Raw genomic sequence first — 8,353 nt, forward strand, 5'->3', positions numbered from 1 at the left:
TTGCAGAGGACGTTTTGGATGTGCATCCAGTGTTTTTGTCTGTTGGCAATAAATCAGCTATTTAAGTAAATTGGTTATCAACATCCATCACCTAGAATGCTGGCCAACTGCTGGAAGCCTTCCTTGTGCTTCATAGCAGATGCAGTTCATTCTTAGTCATTGTAAACCAAACTGCAGATGTTTTAGGGGCCTGGTTGAGGCTTTCAACCCATTATGGTTTTGCTGTTGGTTCTGGTGCAAGTTAACATCCCTAGAAATCAGCCTGTCTTCTCTGACTTTGCTTTTCTGAATTCCTGTTACTTGTTTCTATTATTCATTTTTACAAGCCTGCCAGATTAAGTATTTTAAGATCCAGAACAACACTTCAGGGATACCCCCCACCCCAACTTCCTACTTTCTTTCTCCTCCCTCCTTGATTCTTTAATCTGTAACAGCTAGAAAATAGTAAATTGAAGCCCAGTCTAAAGTCCTGATAGAATACTTTTTCTGTTTCTATTAAAACACTGTATCTGTCTTGCAGTTTTCAACACTACTTTTAATTCCATTCTATTTGTTTATTAAATCCCCTGATATTTTACTCCCCAAGCATCATTTCTTCCATATTCAAAGATTTCCTTGAATGTTTTTCCACTATTTCATGACCAAACATGAATTGAACTGCCTTTATTTAAGAGTTTTCAATTTTTGGAAGCTTTATAGTGTATCAGCTTCATTAAGTTTGATTCATCTAAGTATCTATTAACATTCTGGGGGAGAGAATGTTAGCTGAAGGTAGCAGAGGGAGAAGTTAGCTGAAAACTCAGCTTCTGGGCCTCACCCACAATTCACTTGGTTTATTGTTTTAGTTTTTCATGATTCAATCAGCCCTGAAGAATGTCTGACCCTTAACAAATTTTTTCTTTGAACAAATTACTCTTAATTGAAAATAATTTCTTTAAATCTCACCATGCAGTTAGTCTGTTTTTGTTCATGTGGGTGATGCATAAGAATGATAAATATATTTTTCACATAATGTACATGTAAGAAAATCATCAAAAATGTTAGACAATATAAAGTAATTATAAAATAAATGATAGAAGCAAGTGAAAGGCAAAAGGTCAATGAGGAGAGATTCAGTAGGGATGCTAACTTGCACAGGATTATGTAGAAAGTGGTTGTGGTTGAACAGGGAGGGACTAGTTAGCCCCCTCTTTATGTAATCAATAATTAGTAAATAATGGTATATTTGTAAGGTCCAGCATGACAAGACCAGAGATACTACCCCCCAAAAAACAAAACAACAACCAAAACAAACAAACAAACAAAAAACGCTGAAAATGTTATTTGAATAATTTTCAAAATTTGAGTATATTTAGATCTGGGATCTAATATGTTCAGATAGTGTCAAGAGAAGTAAGGCAACACTGTTTCTTTTCTTTCAGCTGTAACTATTAACCAGCCACAAAATTGCTGAATCAGAAGATAATGCCAATTCCACATAAAATTAGATCTCCAGTTTGTTAAAAATAAACAAACAAAAATCAAAGAAAGAAAACAATAGTTTTGTTTCCTTTCTTCCCCCCATCCCTCTTCTTTTGTTGAGTAAAATTGCTTGGAGTGCTCAAATGGAATTTCACCATAAACTTAGTAGTACAAAAATTACATTTATCACTCAATCCTTAGTGGATATAAAGAAGCCTGTATTTCCAGAACTCTCATTTTTTAGAACTTTTCTACAGAAAACTTTTATTTGTCTTTTTCTTTTATATTTTGGGTACAGAGGCTCATCTCAGCTCTACTTCTGTTCTTCCCTTGTTTCCTGGGAAAGTCTTACAAGTGTAGGAAAGAAACCTTTAATAAATGTAATATAAAAATCTTAATATTCAGAAAATAGGGGGTGATTTAATGTGAGAAACATTCATAATTCACTTTGTGTTTTATATACATGGGAGAACTCTGAATGTAGTCAACAACTAACCTCTTCTACTTCACTGAAATAAATAAATTTGATTGTTCAACATTTCATGATATATATAACACAATGACAGAAACACTTGCTTACTCTTTCTGGAAACTACATCTTTTACATACAACGAAGTTCACACAGATATTCCAGGCCAATATTGATGACAACTGTAATCTGGAGCTTGAATAGCCTTAAAGTGGGACCAGATACTTTCAATACCAAAACCTTTTTCTAGACTCTTTATTTGTGTATATTATGGAAATATTAAATATACATTTTAAAAATGAAAGTATAAGATATTTAAAGTATATTTATTTCTTTGGGGCAAGCATTTTTCCTAAATAAATTACACTGTATTTCACAAGATAAGCAGGATAAAGAGTAAGAATTCACATTCAGAAGTCATTCAGAATAGCAATATCAATACCTGAAATACAAGAAGAAAGTCAGAAATAAGCAGCATAGATCATTGAACCACCAAAGTAGCCAAACAAATAAGCTCATATATTTTGCTCTTAAACTGACTTCTTATCTTCTCTCTCATAATCTATGCACTTTGATTTTCCATGCAGTTTTAACTCTCTTTTTTAACTGTTTTTCTTGAGGGCAAGATATTAATATCAATACATGGTTGGAAATGAGGAAATAACTAGAAACACAGGTGCTTTTTTGACAACCAGTAGTGACACCAGAAGGAACAAAAGAAAACATTAAACAGCATGCACAGATTTTCTCAGAGCTGAGAGTATTAGTTTGGACATGTTTAATACAGAGGCAAATGTGTTTAATGGTGGGGAGCCCAGCAAAATGTGTAAAAGCATAGCTTTGAATCTGGCTGTTTTCACAAGATTAAATCAGAAATTCTGGGGAATGGAACCAGATGATGACTTCAAATTGTACTACAGAGTTATAGTAACAAAAAACTTAATGGTACAGGCATTAAAAAAAAAAAAATCCCACTAGTGGTGGGATATTGGGTAAGATTTGTGTGTCTCGTTTACTTATCTATAAAATAGGGGTAGTCTTCCACAGGATTTTGAAAGGATTGACTTATTATTATATGAAAATAACTGGGAATAGTATCTAGCACATAGTAAACCTGAAATAAATATAGATTGCAATAGTTTCTTAAAAACATCAATGCCCATAAGTCATTAAAAGAAAACATTAAATTTGCCCAATATTTTTCTTTTTAGAAGCCTGGAAAATGAGTGACACATTTTAGGAAGATTTCCATGTAAGGGGATTGAAGGATGTAGAGATATCAGAGCCCTTATATATTGGTGGAGATGTGGAATGATGTAGCCACTTTGGAAAATAGTACATTCTTAAAAAAAATTAAAGATTGAACTCCTATATAATCCAGTAGTTCCACATCTAGGTATATACTCCCCCAATTGAAAACATGGACTCAGATAGGTATTTGTAAACCAATGTTTATAGCAGCATTGTTCACAAAAGCTGGAAGATGAAAACAACACAAATGTCTATCAATAAATGAAACAATAAACAAAATGTGGCATATGCATAAATAGTATTCAATTTTAAAAAGAAATAAAATTCTAATACATGCTACAATATGGATGAAATTTAAAGACATTATGCTAAGTGAAAGAAGCCAGATACCAAAGGATATAATATTGTATGATTCCATTAATATGAGGTACCTAGACTAGATTCATAAAGACAGACAGATTCATAAAGACAGACAGTAGAATGGTGGTTACCCAGGGTTGGAGAGAGAGAGTAACAGGAAGTTATTGTTTAATAGGTACAGAATTTCACTTGGGGAAGAGTATAAGTCTTGGGGGTAGATACTGTTAATGTATGCACAATAATACAAATGTATTTAATGCAACTGCATTGTATATATGAAAATTATTAAAATGTCAAGTTGTATGTTTTGCATGCCTTACCACAATAAAAAATTTAAATAATTCAAGAAGACCTAACATAGATTTATACAGCTTGGGAAATTCAGAAAAATCAGAAAATAATTCCCCACATTCATTCATCACCTTCATAGCTCGAAGATAATCATCCTTAGTAATATAAAATATTTTTTCTTGTCTTTTTGCTATGTTTTATGTAACATAGTCATGATCAATCAATATACAATTGTATACCTTGTATACAATTTCATACTTGTTTTCCCTTCTTATTACTATAAGCATTGTCCCATGGCATTAAAAACTTATATGCACAGTTTAATGAGAATAGTACTTTACTATATGAACATACCATTTTTCATTAAACCATGACCTATAACTGAACATTTATGTTTATCTCAAATATTGCTTTTGAATCAATTATATACATAGAACTTTTTTTCTCTTTAAGTGTCTTCTATATTTAGATTGCACAAATGTATTATGGATTTACAAAATTGCAATTTTTGTGAAAACAACATCGTATTTTGAAAAAGCCAGGAACAGCCAAATTATGTGAATGAAGGTTATATCAGTCTTCAAGCCTATATGTAGAGCATGCAAGTACCCATTTTATCCTACCCTCTGGAGAAGGAATTCTCAAGTTAATTTTGACACCCAAACCAAACCCACAGGGATTAAATCGGAAATTCTGGGAATGGAACCAGGTTATGACTTTAAGTTATACTATAGAGTTATAGTAACAAAAAACTGCATGGTACTGGCATAGAAACAGACACATAGAACATAGTATAGAATAGGAGACACATTGATAATTATCTGATCCTTGAGAAATGCTAAAATCATACATTAGAGAGAAGACAACTTTTTAAACAAATGGTGCTAGAAAACTGGCAATCCACATGTAGAAGAATCAAACTAAACTCTTATCTTTCAACCTCCACAAAAGTCTACTCAAAGTGGACCAAAGACTTAGGAGCAATACAAGCAACTATGCAGCTCCTAGGAGAAAACATAGGATCAACACTGTCACATGCAGGCACAGGTAATGATTTTCTCAATAGTACCCTTAAAATGCAGGAAATAGTGCCAAGAGTTACTCAATGGTAGGGCATCAAATTAAAAAGCTTTTAAACAGCAAAGAAAACAATTAGGAATGTGAAGAGAGAACCTGCAGAATGGGAGAAAATCATTGCCCAACTACTCTTCTGACAGAGAATTAATATTTAAAATATATAAAGACTTCAAATAACTTAACACCAAAAAACCCTATTAACCCAATTAAAAAATGAGCAAATGAATTAAACAGACACTTCTCAAAAAAGAAAAAGAAAGAAAGAAAGAAAGAAAGAAAGAAAGAAAGAAAGAAAGAAAGAAAGAAAGAAAGAAAGAAAGAAAGGCAAATAACCATCATCATTAGCAATTAGGGAAATGCAATTCAAAATTACACTGAGATTTCATCTCACATCAGTCAGAATAGTAGCCATTAAGAATACAAATAAAAATAAATGCTGAAGAGGTTGTGAAGAAAAAGGAACACCTTTACACTGTTGATGGCATTGTAAATTAGTACAACCCCTATGAAAATCATCAAAGACTAGGCATGGAACCCCCATAGGACCCAGCTTTACCACTCTTCAGTATTTATCCTGAACAATTAAAGCCATCATACCAAACTTGTCTTCTGAATCATCCTCTGTGTTTCTGCTTTGGTGGGTCTGGTAGGAGTATAGATTAATATTTTTAATGAGTGCCCCAGGAAAAACTGTTCTTGAATACCAAGGATTATGACTTAAAAAAAATTGTAGTTGCAAGTTTGATAGGAAAAAAATGGTATCGTGTTTGAAGTTACGTGTTATTATTGTGGTGGACAATTTTTCACAATTTATATTCTGCTTTGTAAACTTTATGGTCAGACCTTTATATAATTTGTGATTATATCATTAATTTATAATATCTGCCATTATCAAATGCATTAAACCTTGTTTAACATATTTGTAAATATGTTTCCAGTTTATTGACTTTTAAATTCAGCTGTATTCTTTTTGAGCAAATGGATTTATATTACATGTATAAATATATCAACATTTTCATCTGTGATTTCTTTCATTGCCCTTCAATTAGATAATTTAACCAAATGTAGAATTTAATTATAATATGTATTACTTTTAAAAACTTTTTTTTGTATTTTCATTGCTTTACATTTAACATAATAGATTAGTTGGATGACATTTTTCATAAAAAAAATTTACCCCTACCCTAAACATTCCCTCAGTAGGTAAATAATAATAGTGACAAAATTCAAAAGATTAGAACATCAATTTTTTTTTTGCAATAGACAAAATGTAGCTTTTCATTTTAATTAAAATTTTAAACTTTAAGTTTCTAAAATACAGAGACTAATTATTTTTATTTATAAAATAAATGGTGTTCAAACTTATTATTTGCTAAAGTAGTTCAGAGGAAAAAACAGCCAGGTGGTGGAAACAATAACAGTTCAAGGAAGTGATTGTGTCTTCCTCTCTTTAATTTAAATACCTTCCTTGGATCTCTTACCTGGTGACATCTGGTGACGGTTGACTTCTTTCTGTGGGAAGAGAATGCAGACTATCTTTGTGCTAACAGATGACCCTGTGGAGTCAGGGCTTTTTTAAATGCACAGGCATGTGGAATAATGTCATGAATAGCAGCCACAATGCTCTCATCAGTTAATGCTTTTTAAGGGCCAAGAAAAAAGCATGTAATAACTCACCCCAAGCTTGATTAAAAAATCCTGACCATTGAACATGGTGAATTTTCAGAATGATACATCATAGACCTGTGCCATCCTATTTTTAGATGTGCAGCATACACAATTTTTGCCTCCACAGAAGTTATTCTTTCACCCTGATTTTCTGCCCACTCTAAAGTATGTATGATTGAGATGCTAAAGTGAGAAAGGCACTGGGAAGCTTAAAACTTTTTTTGCTACTGATGCATCCCTTCCCACATTAATGGAATAAGAATCACACCGGCCTCAACAGAGGAAGAAGCAGGTGGATACGAAGAGGCACGTAAAAAGCCATTCCTCAAATTTCTCAGTCAGCTCAATTAGTCTGAGAAAGAATTCTACCTGCTAGTTTCTATAAAACAAGTTTGTGCTATTTGATTCCAATATTTATATAAAGATTTGGAGGAGAAATCATTTTGGAAGAAAAGGGGCTAAACAAAAAAATTTCTATAATAGCATGTTCAATTTTGACTAGTATGTTGGAGCTCATGAAGATTTATATCTTGTGCAAATTTGTAGACACAGTGGAGGGAAACAATGAAGGTCACCAATTTCCAGATAACAAGCAGGAGTGGCAGCATTTCTACATTTATACATTGATCATGGTGGCAGCAATAGTCCAGCATTTACTGTACACACACCTGTGATCCTGCAGCTGAAAGATATTAAAAGTCAATGTGATAGATGTCACTGGGCATGTTGCTTGCCAACATTGCTCTGCTCAATTTCCTTATCTTTCAACATCTACCCTTCCTTCTGGGAATTTTATGACGAATAGTGTATTTGTTCCAGAAACAATTATGAAGCACCTTATGTGCATAACACTATCTAGGGTTACAGAGCTAAGGGACACAATCTCCGCTTTATAGGAATTGGGAAAGGAGACCAGAAAGAGGTAATTATTGTAGCCTGTGAAAACTTCTATGTGAAATATATGAAGACCATATACTCCAGACCTTGGGAGGGGGTGGTAGTCCAGACACGTGAGCTGAGTCTTTAAGGAGGCAAGCTAGCAACCTGAAGCATGCCAAAAGCAACAAGGCACAAAAGAACACAGATTTTACTTTTCTGCATCTGCAAGTAGTTCTGTATTTTTGGAGTATGGACAACTACGAATCTCGGAATGAACAAAGAATTTAGAGACGGTAGATCACAGGGCTTTTTATGTCACTGTACAGAATTTGGATTTCCACTTGAAAGCCATGGGGAGAAATTGAAGGGTTTTAAGTGGCCAACCAAAAAAGTCAGATTTACATTTTAGAAGGAATCTCTGTAGGCACTAGTAAAGAGTGTTAAGGTAAATTAAACTTCTGGGATGATTATGAAGTCTTGCACCTTAGACATTAAATAAATTATACTAGAGATGTCTGGTGGTTCAGGGAAGTGGCTCATCATTTCCAGATTGTGAACATTTCCCAAACAGCATCTGGAACATGAGCATCTGCTTTTTGGTGGCAGTTTCTTTAGTTGTTCTGGGTCCCTTTTTGAAAGAGGACATTGTCCCCACCATAAAGGTAAACTTGACTGAAATGACCAGAGGAGGCATTTCTGCCAGGTGAGCCTGTGTTATTTCTTTGTGATGACTGCTCTTCTTGTTGTAGTCTAGCTCTGCTTTCAGCACGTCATGTTCATAACACTGAACAGTGACTCAGCCCTTTTTGCCAGGGTGTTCTCTCAGGCACTATTTGTTTCTAAGCATCTCACAGCTATAATTCATTGCTCCAAGTAAAGCTTTTGTGGTGCTTCACA

The sequence above is a fragment of the Ictidomys tridecemlineatus genome, chromosome 7 (genome assembly GCF_052094955.1).
Source record: "Ictidomys tridecemlineatus isolate mIctTri1 chromosome 7, mIctTri1.hap1, whole genome shotgun sequence".
In the NCBI taxonomy this organism is placed as follows: Eukaryota; Metazoa; Chordata; class Mammalia; order Rodentia; family Sciuridae; genus Ictidomys; species Ictidomys tridecemlineatus.